This window comes from Diabrotica virgifera, chromosome 8 (assembly GCF_917563875.1).
Source record: "Diabrotica virgifera virgifera chromosome 8, PGI_DIABVI_V3a".
NCBI lineage: Eukaryota > Metazoa > Arthropoda > Insecta > Coleoptera > Chrysomelidae > Diabrotica > Diabrotica virgifera.
In genome coordinates this window covers 164,909,822-164,936,332 of record NC_065450.1, presented here as the reverse complement: position 1 = coordinate 164,936,332, position 26,511 = coordinate 164,909,822, and the positions used below count along the sequence as shown (strand labels likewise).

General features: G+C 35.4%; 1 protein-coding gene across 1 annotated transcript in view; it reads left to right on the top strand.

Moving 5' to 3' along the window:
* The first annotated feature begins 677 nt into the window (after positions 1-677).
* LOC114337614 (uncharacterized) overlaps positions 678-26,511 on the top strand; it is a 138,811-nt gene continuing 112,977 nt past the window's right edge. The window contains exon 1 of the mRNA XM_050657974.1: positions 678-877. The gene's annotated coding sequence lies outside the window, so the exon portion shown is untranslated. The remainder of the gene's footprint in view (positions 878-26,511) is intronic.

The following is a 26,511-nucleotide window of genomic DNA, read 5'->3' as shown; positions in this document are numbered from 1 at the left end:
GAAGTTACCATCGAATACCAAAAGCCATAAGTATAATCCAGAATTGTTAGTTTTTGGCAAGAATTTGAATATATTTTTTAATGCATTTTACAAGTCATATTTTTATTATATCTTTATTGAACAATAAATATGATTAGTTAAAAATAATGTTTGGTTTGCTTCCATTCCAAATTTTCAGAGTTCATTTCTAAGATTAGGACAAGACGAACACACACCTGAGTGACTGAGCTAAGCTAAGGGTGTAGCGTGGCTATCTTGGATATTTTTCGAATATTATTTCAATTAGCTGGGGTAGTCCATCGCGTACTCGTTTCAGGTTGCCATGGCATTATATTTATTAAGGGCTTTGGCTACAACTTTTCTAGATCTTTTTAAATTAGCAATGTCTTTATTGATACATTACAAAAATTATTTCAGGTTCTGGAAGAAGTATCTTAAAAAAATATACGCATCGAACGTATTAAGAGTGATTGGCTTAACTCCATGTGCTGATTCTGTACATAATTACAGTGGTATTATCCTTGTCACTCAAAAGAACTAATAATTCAGGGTGGTATTAAAAAATAGCTTTTATGTAAACTCAATCTATTTCTGACTGTGATTTTATTGGTGCATTGGTAAAGTTAAATATAAGTCAACCATTCCTAATTAGAAAGTCAACGAGTACACACGTTGTCGCTTTATCGTTTGCTGTAGGTAGATATTTCTGATATCTTCGAGTTTTTTTTTCTTATTAATAGTTTGTACTAATTACCATGTAAACACAAAGAAATATGTGATATTTACGAACAATTCAGTGTTGTAATTTAAAAAACTGTGCATCGTAAACTACATAAATTGAACAATTTGATTATCCAGTGGCGTAACATCATACCAGGTAACTGTTATTTTTTTATCACTTTATCCACAGAGTCCTACTAGGACGTCTGTTGCATTAATAAAATTTACGTGTAGTGGTTTTGGCATCCAGGACCACTCACAAAAATGACCTCAAATAACTCTCAAATAAATTTACAAACTAACGTAACAATGAATAATAAGTCTTATGTCGCCGCAACCTTAACTAAACCTGCACCTCCATCCTTTCCTCATAAAAATCAAGCCCTTGTCTTACATGCACTTCCAAATGTCGTTCTGTTTGAGTATATAAAAGCTATAGGTGACATTGCTACCCCCAAGAATATTACCTTTGCATCTCGAATTTCTAATATTCGTATTTGTATTTATTTAACCTCCGTTGCAGTAGTCGACGAACTTCTGAGTACCCACCAAAGTATTACCATAAACTCAATAGTTGTCCCTACCAGGCGACTTATTACTCCAGCTAAACGTATCCTCATGTCAAATGTATCGCCCACAATACCGCACCTTATAATAGAAAAAGCACTTAAAGATATCGGATTACAAATAGCTTCTCCTGTATCATTCGTGAAATGTGGCTCACTTAGTGATGATTATGCCCACATAATGAGCTTCCGAAGAGTCTCTTATGTTATTCCTGATAACGAAAACTTTTCAATCCAAACCTCTATCTTAATAACTTACGACAACACGCCAAATAGAATATTTGTGTCTACTGACAAATTAGAATGCTTCTTATGCAAACAAGCTGGCCATACTGCTGACGCTTGTGCAAATGCTCCAATCACAGTAACTCATACCGAACTTTCTACACCCGCTACCCCCGTATCTCTTCCCACCGATATATTATCTCCAACGGAAAGCAGTCATATTGTAACTAATTTACTAAATGCAACTTCTTCCGAAATTCCAAGTACTTCAACACAAACTGACATTACAGAGTCACCACCCTTCCTAACAAACGGCCATAAAAGACCCATATCTACTGACAGCAATGCAAGCACCCCACTTCAAATTTCTCCGGTCGCTACTAGCTCTCCAGGTCCTAGCGACCAGGTCTCCAGGTTCTAATACACATTTAAATTTTTCCTCTGGGACGTTTTCTTCGATAGATCTTAGCTTTAGTGATCCCAAATCTGCACCTTTACTAACTTGGAAAGTCTCTGATGACCTTTATGATAGCAATCATTATCCTATCTTTATATCATCTAATATTCCCAATACTGAACAAACTCTGCCCAGAAGCTACTGGCGACTTAAAAATGCTGACTGGACAAGTTATACATCCCAAACAGATATCGCATTTCCTTTTCTCATACTATCAGAAAATATTGATAATAACATATCATTAATCACAGACATCATACTTTCAGCTGCCAATTTGCACATTGGCAAAAGTACTATGTCACATAAACAAAAAAGAGTTCCTTGGTGGAATACCTCATGCCAAAGCTCTGTAGAACAACATAAAGTGGCACTAAAAAATTATCGAAAAAATAAAAACCCCGAAAATCTCACAACATTAAAAAGAAGCTAAAAAATCTTCTTGGAGAAAATATGTATCTTCTATTAACGAAAATACCAATCCTACTGATCTCTGGAAAAAAATACGCCAAATCCAAGGCATCAATACAAACACTAAAATCTCTAGTCTTATCTCAAATAATATTACTATCAGTGATAATCAAGAAATTGGCGAAACCCTAGCAAAACACTTCGATACAAAATTTAAAAGCAAAATAAATTATTCTTTACTTGAGCCATTAGTCCACACCCTTCCTCCATACTCTTCCGAAACAGTTAAGGATATTACTTATCTGAATTCGGCGTTCTCTTACGCAGAACTTACCTCGGTCATTAAAACTTTCAAACTTTTCTGGCCCCGACGATATTCTTCAGTATATCCTCTTTTTGTATCATCCGCGAATAAACTGCATGACCACTCTAAATTACCTTCGATAAAATCCGTCCCACTAATTTTGGCGCAGTTACTTGATGACATTTCTCTATCACAAATAATTCCACTTCTCCCAACCCCTTATCTTTCTTGGTCTATAGTCATTCCTCATATTAACACATCACTCTCAAGATACGATAAATTTACAACTCCGAGGGAACTCATTAGGAACAGTTTTAAAGAAATAATCTCTACAAAGAAATACGACTTAGTTCTGTATACTGGCGCTTCAAAAAATGATACAGGGGTAGGCTGTTCTGTTACAACGTCACATAATCTTATCACGGCATCCCTTATCCCCCTTTTTGTAGCGTTCATACTGGCGAATTATTCAGCATACTTCAAGCTATCAAAAACATTTCTCTATCAAATAAGCAAGTTGCTATATGCACAGACTCTCTAGCCTCAATCCAGTCTATCCAAAACATATTCACTGATCATCCTATCGTCCAAAAGATACATGACCATTACCAACGTATCCTTTCCCAAAATATAACAGTTACTCTGATCTGGCAACCATCTCATATTGGGATAGAAGGTAATGAGCTTGCGGACCACCATGCCAAGGTTGCCTCAACATGATAACATCCAAATTAGCAAGGATTTAAAAGCTTACATTAAAAGAAGAACAAGAGTCCGATGGCAACAACACTGGGTCACCAACTTCTCAGCTTTACATCAAATTCAACCGCTAATCGATAGTCCTCCTATTTTTGGACCTACAAGTTTGTCTAGAAGATATCTTGTCGTGGCAAGACGACTCCGTATCGGGCATACAAAATTAACACATGGTTACCTAATGTCATCCAGCAACCGACCTAATGGTGAAAGCTGTCAATTACAACTGACAGTGAATCATATTCTCACCAAATAATAATAATAATAATAATAATAAACGATATCATAGAGCCTCAACAGAAAGGATGCGCTAAGGGTTCCATGGGCTGCAAAGAACAGCTTATCATCGATTCAGTCATTTCTAACCAGGCATTCACTAAAAAAAGGAACCTTTTTACTGCTTTTATTGACTATAAAAAGGCCTTTGATTCAGTACCGCATGAATGGCTAATAGATATTTTGAAAATATACAAAGTCGATGATAACATAGTGACCTTTTTAAGGCATATAATGAGAGATTGGAAGACTAAAATTCACCTCCAAATACCTGGTGAAAAAAATATTGAAACCGAAAATATCGCAATCAACCGGGGCCTGTTTCAAGGAGACTCGTTGAGTCCACTGTGGTTCTGTTTAGCTTTGAACCCCCTTTCCCAGCTATTAAACTCCACTGACTCAGGTTTTAGCATTAAAAGCAATAATACTGTAGTAGCGAAGCTCAATCATCTGTTGTATATGGATGATTTGAAAGTAATGGCTTCCACTCGAGAACACCTAGAAGAGATGCTAAAAACTGTAGAAACATTCTCTAATGATATTAGTATGCAGTTCGGTCTAGACAAGTGCCGTGTTTTGAATATAGTCAGAGGAAAGGTACAGCCCGGTGGATTCGATATGCAAAATGGCCAGAACATCCAGGCCATGGGCGATAACGATATGTACAAATATCTTGGAGTAAAGCAGGCGCGGAAAATTGACCATAAGCAAATGAAAACTGAGATAACTACTGAGTTTATAAGAAGGGTAAAACAGCTACTTCGTTCACAGCTTAACAGTAAAAATTTGTTTAAGGCACTGAACACCTACGCTTGTTCCGCGCTTAGCTATTCATTTGGTATTGTTAAGTGGACAAAAACGGATATAGAAAATCTTCAGCGAAAAGTGCGAACACACCTCACAAAGGCACAAAAACACCACCCTAAAAGTGCAGTAGAATGAACGACATTACCCCGGTATTTAGGAGGAAGAGGACTTATGGATATAGGTGAGCAATTAGATAAACAGATTGCTAATTTAAGAACTTATTTTCAGATGCAGGCTGAGACATCTACTCTACACCGCGCAATTTGCGCAGTAGATGACACAACACCGGTCAAATTGAGGGAACCAGAAATGCGCATAAACCACCTTACTAAGGACGAAAAACTGCGCACCTGGATGGGTAAACCTCTGCACGGGCGACATCCCAATGAAGTTAGCCAAGACTATGTCGACAATATAGCGTTGAACTATTGGTTGACATCAGGAAAGATGTTCCCTGAAACGGAGGGTTCATTACTGGCCATTCAGGATCAGGTTATACCAACCAGAAATTACCTGAAATATATCGTCAAAGACCCTCAGGTTCAAAACGACAGATGCCGATATGGATGTCAAGCCCAAGAAACCATCCAACATATTACAGGGGGCTGCCAGGCATTTGCTGCAACTGAATACAAGGAACGGCATGACGCAGTGGGAAAAATCCTTCATCAAGAGATAGCTAACAAGCTGGGACTTCTCCAAACGGACCATCTCCCATATTATCAATACGTTCCTGAGAGTATGCTTGAGGATGGCAACTACAAGCTATACTGGGACCGCAGTGTGCTCACAGACCAAACAGTGGCACATAATAGACCAGATCTCGTACTAGTTAATAAATTAACAAGACAAACAACACTAATTGATGTGGCGATACCTAACAACAATAATTTACGTAGTAAATTTACTGAAAAGATCGCCAAGTATAGAGATCTGGAAATTCAAATACGGAGACAATGGAGAATGCACAGTACGCAGACGATACCTATTGTTATGTCTACTACTGGAGTCATTCCGAAGACCCTCCTCGAAAGCATAAAAAAGCTGGGTCTCAATGAACATATTTATAAGACCATGCAGAAAGCTGTACTACTTGCGACGGCCAGAATTGTAAGAAAATTTTTGGGAGATACACCTGCATTCCAAGTCACCTAGGGCTCGATAACACGGAAAGAGTCCCACCAGAGCTCAATCCTTTTGATACCGTAGGTATCTGGGATGAGTCAATTTTCCCCTCAGAGGGAGTGTGAGCCGTATGGCTAAATCTGGATAATAATAATAACAGCTGCTAATAACAGCTTTATAAGAAGGGTAAAACAGCTGCTTCGTTCACAGCTTAACAGTAAAAATTTGTTTAAGGCACTAAACACCTACGCTTGTTCCGCGCTTAGCTATTCATTTGGTATTGTTAAGTGGACAAAAACGGATATAGAAAATCTTCAGCGAAAAGTACGAACACACCTCACAAAGGCACAAAAACACCACCCTAAAAGTGCACTAGAACGAACGACATTACCCCGGTATTTAGGAGGAAGAGGACTTATGGATATAGGTGAGCAATGAGATAAACAAATTGCTAATTTAAGAACTTATTTTCAGATGCAGGCTGAGACATCTACTCTACATCGCGCTATCTGCGCAGTAGATGACACAACACCGATCAAACTGAGGGAAGCAGAACTGCGCATAAACCACCTTACTAAGGACGAAAAAGTGCGCGCCTGGATGGGTAAACCTTTGCGCGGGCGACATCCCAATGAGGTCAGCCAAGATTATGTCGACAATATAGCGTCGAACTACTGGTTGACATCAGGAAAGATGTTCCCTGAAACGGAGGGTTCATTACTGGCCATTCAGGATCAGGTTATACCAACCAGAAACTACCTGAAATATATCATCAAAGACCCTCAGGTTCAAAACGACAGATGCCGATATGGATGTCAAGCCCAAGAAACCATCCAACATCTTACAGGGGGCTGCCAGGCATTTGCTGCAACTGAATACAAGGAACGGCATGACGCGGTGGGAAAAATCCTTCATCAAGAGATAGCTATCAAGCTGGGACTTCTCCAAACGGACCATCTCCCGTATTATCAATACGTCCCTGAGAGTATGCTTGAGGATGGCAACTACAAGCTATACTGGGACCGCACTGTGCTCACAGACCAAACAGTGGCACATAATAGACCAGATCTCGTACTAGTTAATAAATTAACAAGACAAACAACACTAATTGATGTGGCGATACCTAACAACAATAATCTACGTAGTAAATTCACTGAAAAGATCGCCAAGTACAGAGATCTAGAAATTCAAATACGAAGGCAATGGAGAATGCAAAGTACCCAGACGATACCTATTGTTATGTCTACTACTGGAGTCATTCCGAAGAACCTCCTCGAAAGCATAAAAAGGCTGGGTCTAAATGAACATCTTTACAAGACCATGCAGAAAGCTGTACTACTCGCAACGGCCAGATGTGTACGAAAATTTTTGGGAGATACACCTGCATACCAGGTCACCTAGGGCTCGATAACACGGAGGGAGTCCCACCAGAGCTCAATCCTTTTGATACCGTGGGTATCTGGGATGAGTCAATTTTCCCCTTAGAGGGAGTGTGAGCCGTATGGCTAAATCTGGATAATAATAATAATAAAGGACTTTATTTAAGGGGAAAAAATTACAATCAGTTACAATAATAAAAAAAAATGTTCCCTATCATGTCCTGGTTTGGCGCAAGTCTAGCTCATGGCTACTCAACTGAACCAAACCAGAACCCTAATACATTTATATTTTTTGTCACTTACATGATAACTTACACAAAGGCTTTTATGTTAATTTATACTGATAAAAGAAAATTACGGATTGACAATTAATAATAACATTGAATAAATATTTTATTTGGTCTACAAATTAGCTAATAAATTAAAATTTAATAATTTAGTTGGTTTTTTAAGATTTAAGATTACTTATTATGACATATTTAACAGGTATTTTTTATATTTGACTTTAAAGGTATTTATATTTAATGGGAGGAAATCATTAGGAATGGAATTAAAAATTTTAACAGCATTATATGAGAAAGATCTCTGAAATATAGCGGTGCTATGTTGAGGCATTGTTAGTTTAATCCTGTTTCTGATGTTAAGGTTATGTATATCGTTACGAAATATAAGGCGTTCCCTAAGCGTAGTTGGTGAAGTAGGATTATTTATTATATTTAATAAAAAGGTAGCAAAATGAAGAGTTCTTCGGTCATTCATTTTAAGCCAATTAACATCCTTATATAAATGTGATATATGATCAAATTTGCGCAAACCATAAACAAGCCTGATACACGCATTCTGGACTTTCTGTATACGGTTTTTACTGTCACTGTCTAAACAAAAACCATAAATAAAATCACAGTAATTAAAATTAGATAAGACGAGAGCTTCACATAAATTTTTTCTTAATGTTTTGTTTAGGACATGTCTATTATTATATAATATTTTTAGAGAACAAAATGATTTTTGAACTAATTTTTTTACATGTTCTTTAAATCTAAGCTGTTCATCTAAAATAACGCCCAGGTTTTTGTTTTTCTCTACAAAGTTTAGTTTGGAATTATTAATTAAAATACTTAATTTTTTTTAAGAAACTCTGTTTTACTTTGATTACCAAAAATCATAACACACGATTTGTCAGGGTTTAGCTTTAAATTATGATCCAAAGAAAGTTTATAAATCATCTGAAGATCCTGATTAAGGCACTCCTGAAATTCTTTATAGTGCTCTAATTCAAAACATACATAAATCTGGGTATCGTCAGCAAACGCTTGCAGTTTGCAATATTTTATAGATTTCAATATATCAGACGTGTAAATAAGAAATAGCAAAGGACCCAATATCGAACCCTGAGGAACGCCAGCAAGTATTTCTGCTCTATTAGAATACTTATTATTAGAGAAAATTGACTGAAATCTATTGCTTAAATAAGATGCAATGAGCAAAAATGATTCTTCGCAAAATCCATAGTATTTAAGTTTAGCTACCAGCAACTCACGGTTAATAGTATCAAACGCTTTAGAAAAATCCAAAAGTACCAAAGCAGAACACATTTTATTGTCATATGCTCTAAAGATATCATCCAAAACATTCGTTAGTGCTACTGATGTTCCAAAACCTTTACGAAAACCACATTGTGAGTTTGGAATTATGTTGTTCATAGTAAAATAGTCATACATTTGTTCATAAAGTACCTTCTCAAATATTTTTGACAGAGCAGGGAGAATACTTATAACTCTAATGTCATTATAACTTGTTGCGTTAGATGATTTTGGGAGTGGCCTTCCTACAGAAATTTTCCATTGGTCTGGAAAATAGCTTATCTCGATGCAACAGTTTATAATATGTGTTATGTATTTATCAATGAACGGACTACAGTATTTTAACCTAAGAGGTGAAATTTCATCCATACCGGTTGCATTGCTTTGTATTGAATTAAGAACTTTATTATTTTTATGTACAGTCACCATTTTAAATGAAAATTTTAAATTTTCTTCATAAGTATTATTGTCATAAAAGTTAATTTTTTCAGTACAGTTGGATTTTTGTTGTAAGGACGTCGCAAAAAACTGGTTGATGTCATTAGGTTCAGATAAACTAGAAGGTATTTCATTATTTTTATTGGGACATATGCTAAGATTTTTTAAAGCTTTCCACTGCTGCTTTGTATTACCCGTAAAAGAGTCTATGTACTTCTTCTTTTCTCGTCTGACTGCGGCAACCGCCAAATTTCTCAAACGCTTGTACTCTATCCAGTCCAATTGAAGTTTGGAGTTTTTAAATTTTTGCAGTGCTCGTTCTTTTTGTTTTAAAATCATTTTTATGTTTTCCGTTAGCCATAGAGCTTTGGGTTTGGTTACTAATGAGTCTTTAGGAGGTGCATGAACATCAAATAAACTTATAATTAAATTGTTAAAAATTTCAACTTTCTTTTCAATATTATTTTCATAAATTATATCATCCCATGGCAATTGTTGTAAATCGAGTAAAAAGTTGTCCAGTCTAAAGTGCTTAAAAGAACGATGTTTTATAATTTTGGGTGTTTTAGTTATTTTATGCAAGCTTAGGTCACAATAGGTTAGTTTATGATCAGAAATAGTATCTGCCGAAAATACTCCAGATTTAACGACTAACGATTTATTGGTTAAGAAAATTGGATCTAACAGTGTGCTCACTTTTCCAGAGATGCGTGTAGGTTCATCAATGATCTGCTCAAAATTATAATTTTCAAAAAGAGGTATCAATGGATTTTGAAGATTGAAGAGATTAATATTGAAATCCAAATGCCTCCAATATTCTGCCAGAAGACTATTTTTTCACCTCAAAGGCAATATACGAGACATACTAAGTAATGCGGATCAAATCAAGTGCGCCATAAAATTTCTAAAAGGCATTCAGTTGTATTATAAAATATAATTTTCATTGTACCATATTTTTTTGCATTGTGTAACATATTATTTATTGTAATATTGTTGTAACCGTTCTTGTGCAAGTGGCCTTAGTAGCCGAGCACATTAATTTTAAATAAAAAAAAAATATATATAAGTCAAAGTTTTAAAGTTTTCAACCTAATAGAAATATTAAAAATATTAAAAAATATTAGAAATATTCCTAAAAGATATTTAATTGAAAACTTATTGGACCATTTTCCTGGTAACACCTCCATGGCTTCTAAAAATTGCAAGCCAGATGGATGCTGAAGCAAAGAAGATAAGATGGAATTAAAAAAACTTTCACGACCCCGTCTGTTCAGCTGGTAAATTCCAACGGAAACTGGAAACTGGTTTTACTCCTTTGAGTAACTAGGTTCATTTTCCGTTGGAATTTACCAGTTGAACAGACGGGGTCGTGAATTGTAAGTTTTTTGAATTCCCTCTTGTCTTCTTCGCTTCAGCAGGGCCCCCGCAACGCTGAGGGGCGCCCGCGTGCGGCATATATTTTAGCACCCTTAAATCTACTATATGCACTTATGAAACAAATCTATATTATCGTTTTATTTTTTACTTGTAATAAAACAACAGAAATTGCAAGAACTCAAATTTTATTTTTCTTGTAACTGATTTGCTGATGAGGGCAAAAAAACATATAAAACATTAATATATTAGTTAAGAAATTAGGCGAAAAATACCGGGCCAATGCTTTTTAAATGTACTCAATTCTTTCGAATCCTGAGAAAACCATGTACTTAAGTATTTTTCAAAAATTTGATATGAAAGATTACATTATTACCGAGGGTCGAAAGTCTCTGAAAACTTCTATGTTTATTTTAATAAGTTACAGGGGTGAAAAAAAGAGAAAATTTAGTATGATTTTTAATTTTAAATATGTATATCATAAAAAAAACTTTTTGTTTATTCTAATGGCCTTTCGGTCCTTGGTAATAATGTTCTGAAGCTATTTCTTTGTGGCATTTTGTAATTAACTAAATTTCTAAATTGGAAATAAGCCACAATTTAACTTAAAAAATTATTTTATTAACGTTTCGACATCCACTTCGGACGTCGTTGTCAAAATACTTGGTAATAATATAATCTTTCATTCTGTGTTTAAATTTAAAAAAAATATTTATAACTTTTCTCGGGATTCGAAAAAAATGAGTACATTTAAAAAACATTGGTCCGAAATTTTGGGGCTACTTTCTTAAATCTTGAAAGCGATAGCTTAAATCTAAATTGAATTAAAAGGGTGTTTTTCTAGATTTGACTGCAACAAATTATTTTATATTATCTTTAAAGTCAATTTTATTGACCAGCTCTTGCTATATAGGGTGTCCAGAAACTTCCGACTAACGAAGACAGGAGATTTCTCAGATAATTTTAAGAAACTTTAACCCAATTCACCTAGTCCGAAAATGCTTCCTAAGGTGCTAGAGGTCTTTGAAGTTGGCGTCTTATAATTAGTTTTTCTTAAATACCTCCAGACGCTTCTAGTTAGAAAAACGAAAATTAATACGTATATTTATCTTCCAGAGGTAAATCAATTTCACGCCGGTAAAATACACCGTTAAATTTTTTTTTCAAATTCAAAAAACGAAAAATTTTCAAATCGTTTTTTCGAGATAACATTGTGTCCTACCTACTTAGCAAGAGTACCTTTTAGTACTAGAATACCTCACAATTTAATAATTCAGAGTCAAAAATACTTAAAAATTAAAGACAAAAAGGTTATGCCATAAGATAGCCGTTGCCCTGACCAAAACGGACGCCTATGACCAGTACTACAAATTCGCAATGCACGGAATCGATTTACCTAAGGAAAATCAATATGCGTACCAATTTTCATTTTTCTAACTCAAAGAATTTAAGTAAAACTAATTACAAGACGCCATCTTCAAATAGCTCTAGCTCCCTTAGGAAGCATTTTCGGAGTATAATAGCTGAATTGGGTTAAATTGTCTTAAAATTATCTGAGGAATCTCCTGTTTTCGTTTGTGGGCAGAGTTTCTGGACACCCTGTATAACTAACGTTGCCAAACCAGATAATCTTTCCTCTACCATAGTAGAACTCAAATAATTTTTACTAACTTTAATTTTCAAAATGATCCCTCACCACTAGAAGCAACAGACAAAGTTAAAGTGGGGAGGATTCTTAATGAAAAAGTGATATTTGGTAGAGATGTAGATACATATTTTCAAACATATATTAATTATTAAGAGTTTTTAGTAATAAGTACAGTAGTTAGCTTTTGTTTAAGAGCAAATCAGTTTTTTTTTAAATATCATCGTCACTTAATGTAATAATGTCACTAAAAACCCAAAAAAAGTGATGATAACCAAACATCATAAATCAAATCTACTACATAACGAACTTAGGACTTGATCATTTATTCTAATACTGTCTAATTTGTATGTTAAAGGTACATATCATTATCTGCTATATGTGTAAGATTCTCACAAATTTTATTTATGAATTTTATATGGCTTTATCGCTTCTATTTTGGAACTACGCACCATACCCGAAATATTATTTTTTAATTTAGAAAACATTAATCTGTATTGAAAAACATAAAGTAATGTAATGAAAAACAAAAAGATATTTGGATTTTTAGACAAAGCGAAAACGGCGGGTTCGTTGGGAAAAATATTCCCATGAGATATTTTTGCATAATCACATTCGTGAGACGTCCCAGAATAAGGTTCAAGAAGTCGCCCACGTGAAAAGTGGGCAAATTTTTTTTTAACAATTTTTTTTAATCAAATTGCAAAAATCGATATTTTTGGCCCGCACTAATTTTTTTTAGGTTTTTTGGGCCATTCTGGACAAAGAAGGTCTCTTATAATTTTTCTCTAAACTTGATCTTTTTCGAGTTATAAGCAATTTAAAATTTGAAAAACGCGAAAATGGCCATTTTTAAGACTTAATAACTCGGTTAAAAATTATTATTATGAAAGTCAGAAAGCGACTAAATCAAAGTTTAAAGTCTCCGCTACATGATCCTGAAGAAATCTGTGTCATTAATTTACTACTAAGCTGTTATTTTTAATTAAAAACAATGAGCGGTTAGATCGTATTGACGCGGTTGTAAATGTGAGTGCGAGCAAGATGCACAATTGGACTGCTGGAATGGCTTCTCTCTCGCACTCAGCATTTACAGTGGCCGCACACATGCATGGCGCTTATTATTTTTATTAAAAAATAACAGCTTAGTAATAAAATAATGACAAAAATTTCTTCAGGATCTTGTAGGGGGGGCTTTAAACTTTGATTTAGTCATATATTGACTTTCATAATAATAACTTTTAACAGAGTTATTAAGCCTTGAAAATCGTCATTTTTCGTTTTTTTCAATTTTAAATTGCTTATAAGTCGAAAACGATCAACTTTAGAGAAAAATTATAAGAGATCTTTTTTGTTCAGAATGGTCCAAAAAATTAAAGAAAAAATTGTTCGGGCCAAAAATATTGATTCTTGCAATTTGATTAAAAAAAAATTGTTCAAAAAAAATTGGCCCACTTTTCACGTGGGCGACTTCTTGAACCTTATTCTGGGGTGTCTCACGAATGTGATTATGCAAAAAAATCTCATGGGAATATTTTTCCCTTCGAACCCGCCGTTTTCGCCTTGTCTATTTATATTGTTTTAAAAAATACAATAATAGTATAGGTCTGGATCCCGCGTATGAAAAAAAGGTTGATTAATAGCAAGCTGAAAATTTGTTAATAGCTTAAGGGTGTCTAGTTGGATAAACTTTGATATATGGGAACACTGTAACAGGGGCAGTTTTAATTGTGGAGCAGGTTAAAAATTTGGAACGGTCAGAACACGAAAATGGCACATTTATTTTGTCCGACAGAACAGACATAAACTCTCCGAACAGAGATTAAACTCTCATGCAAAAATCAGACTGCTATTTATCACCTGTCATAATTCCTGTCATTTGACATATTCTACATGTTCCACTCATTAAAACGCTAATTTGGTGATAAATAGCAGTCTGATTTTTGCATGAGAGTTTAATCTCTGTTCGGAGAGTTTAAGTCTGTTCTGTCGGACAAAATACATGTGCCGTTTTCGTGGTCTGACAGTTCCAAATTTTTAACCTGTTCCACAGTTAAAACTTCCCCTGTTCCAGTGTTCCCATATATTATTGTTTGTCCGACTAGACACCCTTAAGCTAATAACAAATTTTCAGCTTGCTATTAATCAACTTTCATACGCGGGATCCAGACCTAGTAGTACCTAATTGTTTATTAACACCAAATATAAAATAAGATTTTAATTATTTTTTCAGTAATAACCCAATATTTGATTTTTGAAATTTCTCTAGGAGTTCATGAAAAAATTAAATTATTATAAGATTATATAAAAAAATGATCTCATTTAAAATAAAAATTTCTTATTTACCAAACCATCGGCTTGGCGCCCTTTCGGGGTTGCGCCCGCGTGCGTCGCACGCGTTGCACGCTCGGTTACGGGGGCCCTGCGCTTCAGCATCCATCTGGCTTGCAATTTTTAGAAGCCATGGAGGTGTTACCAGGAAAATGGTCTAATAAGTTTTTAATTAAATATCTTTTAGGAATATTTTTATCAGTTATCTCAGGATAAATCAGTTTTCTCAGGTTTTATAATACTTATCAGTTTTCTCAGGATTTGAAAAAAAATGAATACATTTAAAAATAATTCGACCGAAATTTTGCGCCTACTCTCTCAAAAAGGATTAAAGTAATATACATTTTTGTAATTAATATTTCAAGAGCTTTTAAATGAGGAACCACATGATGTACTTTCCTATTTAAAAAAAAAATCAAAGTTAAGCCTGTCACCTCAAGAGGGATCGCGTAAAGTTCGAAACATTGATGCTATAATATACTATGGATGTTTTAAAATTCGACCTGTCCGAGCGTTTCGCTTATAAAAATAAATAAGTTAATAAGGGGGGTAACACTTATTCCAGTGCACTGTATGCATATAATTTAACTATCAAAAGACGAAAACTTGAGTACAGTGGAACCTCGATAACTCAGATTAATCGGGGCCGCGGCCGATCCGGGTTATCGAAAATCCGGGTTAGCCGGAGAATATGTTAAAAATTAATAAAATAAGGTATACTTACAAATAAACTACGTTAAAATTGAAATAACATGAACTACACATCTAAATTATTAAAAACACGCCAACACAAACCTAAGCAAACGGAATCAAATACTACAGGCCTGTACTACACACAACCAGAACAGTCACAATCGGAACAATGTTATGAACAGTGAAAACTAAGACCATTGTTTAAAAAATATTTTTTTAAATAGTCTTTTATTCATAAATAGTTAGAAAAAAATAAAGGAATAACTAACAGGTGCCTGTTTTTTTTTTCGATAAATCTGAGGCAATGACCGTCGCTCTGCCGCCGCCGCCGCCGTGTGCCACGAGTCATTTTTACTATCGTATACATAGTTTAAATTACACTTCTTCTTCTTGCAGTACCGTCTACTATTGGAGGTTGGCTACCATCGCAGCAATCTTAACTTTGTTGGCTGCAGCTCTGAACAACTGTATTGAACTGCACCCATACCACTCCCTTAAATTTCGCAACCAGGAAATCTTCCTACGTCCCACATTTCTCTTTCCCGAGATTAAATTACACAAATACACATTATCTCTCAAATATTGTATTACATACTATCCCTTGCAAGATAATTCGGATGGAATTCCCCAGATTAAGAGACTGGGCCGATTCAAGCACAAAATAACCTGGGGAATTCCATCCGAATTATCTTACAACGGATAGTACATTTTTATTATTGAAATGTTTGTCTGATGAAAATCGGTCCGGGTAAGCCGGACTTCCGGGTTATCGGGGACCGACTTATCGGGGTTCCACTGTAATTTAAAGAAGTGTAACAGTACTGTTTACAGTGCCGAGCGATTATGGAGTCACAAGTTGTACAGTATAAAGTAGAGTTTTCAGTGTAGGTTCAGTAGGTTGGCTTTTTGAATCAATCAATATTTTCCTAGAATTGACGCGTATTTTTGAGCACTCTTGAGTACAAAAATATATGGCCGCTAATTTCACATAATGTTATTACTAAACGATTTTTCTATTAAACTGAAAGTACAATAAAGATAATTACATGCTTTATTTCATTTAAATTTTATGGACCACCGATATAATATCTAATTAATAAGTTCAATTATGCAATATGAGAAAATTGGCATTTGATTTATGAATTTTAAAATGTTTATCATGGCCACTTACACATTACAATATTAAAAATTAACTTATTCTTTTTAATATCTATAACCTGTAATATTGTTGCGAGTAATAAAAGTTTTTGCAAATAAGCATACCCTTCATTTACAAAAAGAGTCGAAGAGCATAATGTTCAAAAATAAGTTGCACGAAGCATTTGGAGTTAATTTGCATGTTTTAAAGCTTTTCATGCTTTATATTCCATGCTACACGGAAGTAGAAAAAAATAGATATAAATACATTATGGCAATAGGCGTATTTTTAAGATCCTGTACCTATATTTCTTCCGGTGGGTCAACTATGATACATCTCTATTTTGTAAAACGAGGTAAGGAAGTATAACAACTAAATATATTTTAACTGTTCTTATTATTTCTATGTTTTAACCCGGAATGGGACGTTTCATCGCCGCCGTTTCGATGCCGCCGGTTCATCGCCAGTCCATTCCATCGCCGTCCGTTTCATCGCCAGTTAGTCAGTTGATTTTGTATTATGAGAGATGACACGACACGACGTTAAATTCAGTTCAAAACTTTTGACAATTAAAAAGATAAAAAATATTATTATTTACTGTTCTACTTCCCCTAAATTTTTGTACAAAAATTTCGGGTTCTTTTCGAATTTAAGAAACAGTTTCTCTTGGTTGGAAAAGTTGACCGTGAAATTTAAAAGATTTTCAGCAGTAATTGCACAAGAGCTCTGAAATTATTGAATTTTTCCCGAGTGACACTTTGAAAGTTTTAATTATAATGACATTGACAGTCACGAGCCGAAGGCGAGTGAAATTATGTCAATGTGTCACGAGAGCAAAAATTTTATATTAATTTCAGAGGTCGAGTGCAATTTGTTGCGATTATTTCATGAATACAACTGTTCAAAACCAAAATTTTATTGTAATTTATTTATGTAAGTACCATTAAATACACAGTTTTGATAAATATTTGACGATTGAAAGTCATCACTTTTATAATTTTTAAAACATTAATTTTCATTAATGTCACTGAATGTATTTTTTCGTAGCAACTAAGGGCATCTGACGTAATATACTTAACGACGGGGGATTATCAAAAATTATCGATTTAATTCAGATTTCTGTAGCTTTCTATTGGTCAGAATCTCCTATGAATGAAATAATCATTATAATATATTTTACATTATAAAAGTTTAAAAATCTATTAAAACATTAAATATGGCAACGGGAATGGTCATTTCCTAGAATTCCTAATTAATACTAAAAATAAATAAATGTACCTGTCGAAAATTATGTAACTGACTGGCGATGAATCGGCCGGCGATGAATGGGCCGGCGCGGCGATGAATCGGCCGGCGATGAACTGGCGCAGGGCCTATTTTACCACTAGGCCCGTGAGGCACCTGCCTCGGGCCCGCATTTTAATGGGGCCCGGAAAGATAACAAAATAATTTTTTTATTGCAAAGCAATAACAAATATTGGAACAAATAAATTTTCAAAATTCTTTCATTTTACGAACAGGAAATGATAAATGATGACCCACTGTTGATTTTCAAGCGACTTCAACTGCCACAAGTACATCTCCATCATCTATAGAAAACGACAATGTCAGTAACTCAATTATTCCTAGTGATATTAGTACATTCTTTCACGGTTTTTCCTCTAAATTTTAAAGAATCGTTTGGATTGAGATGAAATTTGGCGTACGTATAGCTTACATGTCAAAGAAAAAAAGTGATATTGTGCCGATGTGTGCTTTTGCCCTGGGGTTGACTTTCGCACTTTCACCCCCTCTTGGGGGTGAAAAAATATGTGTCCAAAATAAGTCCGGAAATGGGTAAACTGACTAATTTTAAGTAACTTTCGTTCTATAGAGCTTTTTTGCCAAGTCAACACTTCTCGAGTTATTTGTGAGTAAATATGTTCATTTTTCAACAAAACAACCACATTTTTAGACGGTTTTTCGTAAATAACTCAAAAAGTAAGTATTTTGCCGAAAGAAACGTTCTTAGCAAAAATATAGCCTATAAAAAAGTAAAAAAAATGGTGTACGCTTTAGGTCTCTGGATCTCGCAGAACCAGAGTTAAGTTATAGCCAATGAAAAATAGATTCATATTCACCAAATTTCAAATATAATATTTCGACGTGAAATTTCCAAAAAATTAAGCACTTTTTAGGGAAAACCCATTGTAACTTTTTTAAAGTGTTTAAAAAAAGATTTATTTCTGTTTTTACAAAAAGGTTCTAGCAATAAATTTAAGCAAGTTACGCTCAAAATAAAGTTGGTCCCTTTCGTTTTGACAAAAAAAATCGGGAAGATCACCCCCTAATTAGCAAATTAAATTGAGATTAATCGTTACCGCTCCACAAATTATTTTACTTATGTTGTGTTTATATGATCTGTAAGTTTCATCGATTCAAAGTGCTTATTTTTGAAAAAATTTGGTTTCAAAGTAAAATTTTTAAAAATTTTAATTTTGAAAAATATGCTTTTTTTCAAAATAACTTAAAAATTGTTAGAGGTACCAAAAATCTCGAAAGACAAAAAGTCAGCATTGCTTTTCTGAATATCATGTATTTTTTTGTTTTTCGGTTAGACAAAAATTTATTAAGATTTGGTGTTTCTAAATTTGCATGCATTCGTGATCAGTGACTCGTTCAACCCCTTTTAACTACAGCCCTTTCACTAATAAGGACTTTGAACCGCTGAAACTTACAGATCATATAAACAAAACATACACGAGTCAAGAAACTTGTGAAGTCGTAACGATTAAGTTCATTTAATATACTAATTAGGGGATGATTTTCTCGATTTTTTTACCAAAACAAAAAGGGACTAACTTTATTTTGAGCGTAACTTGTTTACTTTTGATGCTAGAAATTTTTTTTTAAAACAAAAATGAAGCTTTTTTTAAACACTTTAAATAAGTTGTAATGAGTTTTCCCCGAAATTGCTTCATTTTTGGTTATTTCACGTTAAAATACTCCATTTGTAATTTGACGAATATGAACCTATTTTTCATTAGCTATAACTCTGCTTCTACTAGGTATAGAGACGTGATATATACACCATTTTTTTTAGTTTTTTACAGGATATATTTTTGCGAAGAAGATTTTTTCGACAAAATACTTACTATTTGAGTTATTTGCGAAAAACCGTCTAAAAGCGTGGTTATTTTGTTGAAAAAATGAACATATTCACTGCCAAATAACTCGAAAAGTATTGACTTAGTGAAAAAACTCTATAGAGTAAAAGTTACGTAAAAGCTACTACTCATCGGAGACGGATTCCTCGACTGAGAGTACGACAGTTGAGGGTGAATCGGAGCACCTCTCGCAGACCTCGGAGCTTTCAGCCAGTCAGCACGGTGATGCGTCATCTTCGCATTCGTTGGAAGTGCTAGACCTCGATGCCGAGGAGCTCGTTCCGGTGGGAGACCGTGAGGCGATAGCCTCGTATGTAGGTCAATACTTTCGCTCAAAAGGCAATTGGAGTAATACCGCCAAAGAAATATTTAGAATTTCGCAGCTAGCACATGCTGAGAGGCAACGTGAGAGTGTCAGGGAACTACTGTCAGAATATATATCATCTGAAATAACATCGGTAACAGCAGGGAAGCGCCGTCCGACTAGATCTAACCAGTCAAATGCTGTTAACGCCCCTGCTGTAGAAATAGAGAACAGACGTCATAAACGTGCTCTTGAATACCGTCTGACACAAAGACGATATCATACTGATAGATCAGCTCTGGCTCATGCTGTCCTTGACGACAAGCCGCTCTGGGAGAAAGATGTTCACCCTAAGATCAAGAAGATAGAGAAATAATACCGCACAATCTTCTCAGCTAGGTCACCAGAAGATGATGAACCGATTTCTGATCAAAAGGATCCCACGACCGTGAGTTACGCGGTCACGGAAGCGGAAATCCTTGGAGCCTTACGAACCACGAAATCACAAGCAGCCGGTCCTGACCTACTTAAGATCAAACAGCTGCGTAGGGTTCCAGTGCAGAAATTGGTTCTCATCTATAATACCATGCTCCAGTTTGGTACTACCCCAGAAGTGTTGAAGGAATGCAGGACAACTTTGATACCAAAGGGTGGTGATCCGCTGGAGGTAGGTAATTGGAGACCTATCACAATATCATCTATCTTGATCCGGGTGTTCCATCGGATCCTAGGTAAGCGCCTTGCCGTGTTGGGCTACCATGATAACCAGAGAGGATTTAGACAGTTAGATGGCGTTCTGTTGAACAACCTGACACTTCAGACGGTTATCAAAGAAAGACGTAAAGCCCTTCGTCCATACAACATACTAGCGATCGACCTACGTAAAGCATTTGACACGGTCTCTCAACGATCCATTGAACGAGCAATGACACGGTTCGGGCTCGATGCTACTTTCAAACGTTATGTGATGGACTCGTACACGAACTGTCGTACGTATATCACCGCCGGCAGCGAGTCGACTAATAACATGACAATGAGTAGAGGTGTTAAGCAGGGCGACCCGCTGTCACCCTACTTATTCAACATGGTGGTCGATGAGCTGATATGCAGGCTCGAAGAAGGTGTGCTTGGTTTGTCGATTGCGGATGGCAGAGCAAATGTCTCAGTGTTGGGTTACGCTGATGACTTGGTTCTGTTATCGGAAACTGCCCGTGACGGGAACAAGCAACTCCGGACAGCTGTCGATTTCTTCGAGAAGAGAGGAATGTCGCTGAACGCTGGTAAGAGTGCCGCTATTACGGTTAGCGTAAATCGTGGTAATAAGCACTCTTATTGCGTAACGCGTTCGCTCTTCTCTGTCGGCAACGACAGAATTAGGCAGTTGAAACCGAGCGAGTTGTTTGGGTACCTAGGTAGAAAATATAACGCACTCGGTCAGACCAAGGTGGCCTTCCAAGATCTGCAGACCCAGCTCGATCGAATTCAACGATCAGGTTTAAAACCCGCTCAGAAATTGAACGTGGTTAAAACATACTTGCTGCCGCGATACATCGATATGCTTCAATCACCGACGATTACAATGAAAGCTCTGAAGGGTTTTGACAGGACTGTGCGTATAGCCGTGCGTAAGATCTGTCGTCTCAATCGAACGTGCGCCGACGCCTATATTCACACGCCGATCAAAGAAGGTGGTCTGGGCGTGATGGCTATGGCCTTACACGTCCCAGCCATCATGAGAAGGAGGATGACTAAACTGATCATCTCAGCACAAGGCATGAATGCCGCCATCATGTCCACAAACTACGTTAGTCACCTCTGGGAAAAAGTTTTGAAGTGGACACAGAACAACGGAGGCAGTTCAGCGTTGATCGCACGTGAGTTGAGCGAGAGACTAGGCACTGGCTATTGCGGTAACGGTCTTGCTCAAGGGTCCAGCCACAGTGAGAGCTCAGCCTGGATCCATAATCCACCTCCCTACTGGTCGGGGCGAGATTATGTTAAAGCAATACAGCTGCGAGGAAACCTTCTACCAACGAAGGGCATCCCATCAAATCCACCACACCTACGGCGATGTAGAATGGGATGTGACAGAAACGAGTCTCTTAGTCACGTCTTGCAAAAGTGCTCTCGGGCACATTGGCAAAGATGTAAGAGACACGACCAGCTCGTTTCTTATCTACGAAAGACAACCGAAAAGAAAGGGTGGTTATGTGAGGTTGAGCCTCGGATTACAATGCCGAGTGGCGAGTTAAAAATACCTGACTTTGTCGCTGTGCTGGGTGACAGAGTACTGGTTGCAGACGTTGGCGTTCACTGGGAAGGCCCTGATCCGTTAAGTGTCGCCGCCGCACATAAGACGGCGAAATATACGGAGCCTTTATTCCTTCAGACCATGCAAGCCCGATATCCTGGGAAAATCATCTGCATGGCACCTCTTATAATAGGGGCAAGAGGTACTTGGTGTCAATCGAATTCGAAGATTCAGCGAATTCTTAGTCTATCACGGCTAGACATTAGGAATCTCATTCTAAAGACCATTCAAGGCAGCCTGTTCATCCATAGTCACTTCATGAAGTCCTAACATGAGTGTACTTATGGAACAAATTCCGAGTTATCCCCCCGGCTTTTCCTAAGAGGGGATATACGTTTCGTCAGGGTCATATTTCTAAAAACTTTACCCTCTAAGACAACTTAATGTTATGTGCATGTCTTTATGTTATTGTGAATGTCGGCGCTTCACGCCATTTTTGACCGGGTCTCGTAAGGGGTCTATTATTTAGTTATTTACCTCGCTAATTTTTAATGTCAGAGCATTTCTCTTGGGAGTGGCGAAGCTACGCAACGGGTGCGAGCGATAGTACTAACACGCCGATATTGTCTGCTGAAACATCACAGCAAAAAGAGCCGAACATCACTGGTTGGTCGGATCAGCGATTCGGAGCGCGGGTGCGACCAACCAGTGAAAGAGTGCTAGATCGATGACGAGGGGGGCTGATGATGAATTTGCCCCTCGACCGGCATGCCTAGGCACGCCAACTGAGGTTTGGCTCCACTCTGACTAGCCAGTTTATCCATTTCCTGACTTACTTTGGACGAATATTTTTTCACCCCCAAGAGGGGGTGAAAACCACCCCCGGGACAAAAGCACATATCGGCACAATATCACTTTTTTTCTTTGACTTGTTAGCTATGTGTATGTCAAATTTTATGTCAATCCAAGCGGTTATTTAAAATGTAGAGGTTTTGCAATATTTTACCGTTAAAGAACGGACTATATAGGCCAAAACATTTAAATCTGGAATTTCAACAATATTTTATAAATAATCGACCGATTCAATATATTGATAAAATTAGTGATAAAATATTGAATATATTACACAATTGGATAATAATAAAACCAGACACTTGCAGAATGCGGTTTCTAACGATTTGGAAGTTTTTTCAAATAATTTTTTCCGATATTGTAATGTGAAGCAAAACATAGAAAATTAACCCCATTTTGTATTCGCAGTAGGCCGCGATTAAAATTTAAATTTCGGTTGAGTATCTTAAAAAATATGAACCTTTCGCAAGTATGACTGTGCAAAACTTCAAATTTGTATTTATTTTGATCGCCGAAATATAGAGGTGTCCTCATCTTAAATACGACAAACTGTATTTAAACAATGTTTAAGAATATAAATTTTATTTATTGTTAATACAAATTTAAATTTCTGGTGCAACTATATTTCTAATGGCCGGTTTCACCAACGACGAATAGTAGTTTATTCTATGATTAAAGTTATTCGACCAATAAACTGACATTTCTCTATTTTACTAACGACAAATAAGACTTATATTATTTATTTATCAAAAAAATACTTACTCTTAAAGTAAACCGGCAAGTTAATCTGGCTGTAAATATTTAGAAGAAAGTAAATTCGCCAGTTTCACTTTAAATTATGAAAATTATATTGAAAAAAAAAATATAAACTTAAACGTCTAATAAATTTTATTCGACGAATAGCTATTGATTGATTTATTTGTTGTTGGTGAAACCGGACCTTAAATAATGAATTCATTTAAAAAAATTGTTATTATTATTAAATCATATTTAGGGGCCCGAAAATTGTGTAGTGCCTCGGGCATGATTTGAAATAAAATAGGCTCTGAACTGGTGGCATCGAAACGGCGGCGATGAAACGTCCTATAATAGACCCGTTTTAACCCTTACGTACTGACGATGAGTAAAATATACTTCGCGCTACAAATCTCATAGTATTACTACCTCCACAATTTGCCAGCCGTTGTTGCTTACAGTACCTTCATAAAGTTTTGTTCTCGGAGTATAGTCCAAATAAATAAGGATTTTCTCAGGATACTGAAATATCCAGGCAGTTGACTACTCTTTTGATTATTATAGACCTGTAGAAAGAAAACCGACCTGTTTCCTGCCTAGAGTTCGCGTCCGTTTTTAATTAACAATTTAGTGCAAAAGCGCGATTTTTCTCGATTTTTGTACCTCATTAAAAAGATAAATAGTTGACATAAAATTGCAAAATTTGATTTTTTAGAACATTGAGAAATCTTTAAAATGCTGATTTTTAATGCTAAAAAAAATTATTACCGAGGGCCAAAAGTCCCTTAGAATAAATAAAACGTTTAGTTTGAATGAGATATTTAAAGTTAAAAATCACACTAAATGTTCTCTTAGTTTTTCACTCCTGTAACTTATTAACATAAACATTATAGAAGTTCTCAGTGACTTTCGGCCCTCGCTAATAACGTAATCTTTCATTCTGCGTTTAAATTTTTCAAAAATACTTATAAGTTTTTTCAGGATTCGAATAAAATGAATCCCCATTTGAATAGCATTGCAGCCGAAAATACATACCCATCCTCTTAATTTGTTCAATACTTGAATGCAATCAGTTTGAACTTTTTATGATAAAATTAGTGAATTAGTCAGTATTTTGATTGTATATTTTGAATCTATAAAAAATACGAATATGTTAGTTGCAATAAATTATCAAATTGATAAGATACAGTGTGTCGCATTTAAGATGAAGACACCCCTATGTTTCGGCTATCAAAATATATACAGATTTGTAATTTTGCACAGTCATACAGGGTGATGTTTCACAATTTTTAAAATAGTCAACTGAACTTTAAATTTGGAACGCGGCCTACTGGGAAACAAGGCAAAAATATACCATTTTCGGGACACTTGAGCAGCCCGGTTGCAAATAGGTTTTTTGGGTACTATATACCTAATACATTATAAATACAAAAATGCCCGTCACAGTTCGGACGAGAAATTTAGTTATTAACAAATAAGTATCAAAATGGCAGTTTTTTCGTTTAAATCGCTAAGGGTAAAAATAGGGTAATTAAATATCTTATTTATACTATTATTCTCATAGTAGATGAGCAAAGGTTTAAAATGGCAGTTTTTTAATTTCGGTTCGATCATTTGTTGCTTCAGAAATTGCAAAATAAAACTAAAATTTCGAAAATAAAGAAATTTCTATAACTTTTGTGAAAATGACCTTAAGACTTTCATATTGCACTAAAAGTTGAGACAAATAGTGCGTATAATGCACAAAAATTTTTAAGATGATCCGTCAATTAGTTTAAATTTTATTCAATTTGTTTATCCCAATGAGCTTTTTTTTCGCAATAATATTGTTCAGAAAATAGTAATGTAATAGCAATTCTGTGAAAACCACATGAAAGAAGAAAAGTCATGATTTCAAATTGTTTAAAAAAAAATCATTAAAAAGTCATTTTTATCATTCCGAAAACATTTTACTAAAGTAGGGTCATTTTTAGTTCATAAACAATTTGAATAACTTTGTTAATATTGACTGTAGATTAAAACTACTTTGGGATTTGAAAAGCTAGTATTTTTATACGAATTTTCAAAAAACACTTTTTGCCTAGGTTAATTATAGTCAAAGTTAGCCACTTTTTTTATTTAATTGACAGATACTTTGTTTATAACAATTAAGCAACCCAACTAGCGTCATTTCGAAGTTGAAGGTATATAGTTTATGTGTAAAAGTTTGAGTAAACTTTAAACTTTAACAGAGTTGTTAATAAAGCTTTAAATATAACGTCCTAACCAAATCGATTTGTGGTCGGTGGAAATGAATTATTAAAATCCGTGCACTCAAAAAAATTAAACTGATTCTTCAAACATATGCTACGATTAATATCTCCAGAGCTTGTTGATGGATTTTGACCATAATTTTTTTAAATTGTATGTACTCGTAGTCTTGTAAAGTACGTTATGTACGTAAATCCCCACCTAACATTTCAAAATGTTAGAGGGAGTTCCCCTTATCACTCAGGGATATAAAAAATAGATTACGACTGATTCTAAGACCTACCGAATATACATATATAATTTCATAAAAATCGGTCAAGCGGTCTCGGAGGAGTATGACAACTAACACTGTGACAGGAGAATTTTATAGATGTAAATATATAGATGGGTATTAACAAATAGGGGTTGGTGATGGAAAAGTGTAAATTAAGGGTTGTATGTATTTTTTAATCCTACATCATATAAAATTAAGCTAGACAATTTTTTCCAAAAAAAATAAAAAAAAAATGTCAGGGGGTCAACCCCCCTTATAACTTATGGATATGAAAAATAGATTAAAACCTATTCTCACTCCCATAGGATATACTTGTAAAATTTCATAAAAATCGGCCAAGCCGTTTCGGAGTAGTATGGTAACTAACACTGTTACAGGAGAATTTTATGTATATTGAAGTAACTGTGAATTAAATAATAAAAGTGGCTAACTTTGACCGTAACTAACATAGGCGAAAAGTTTTTTTTTTGAAAA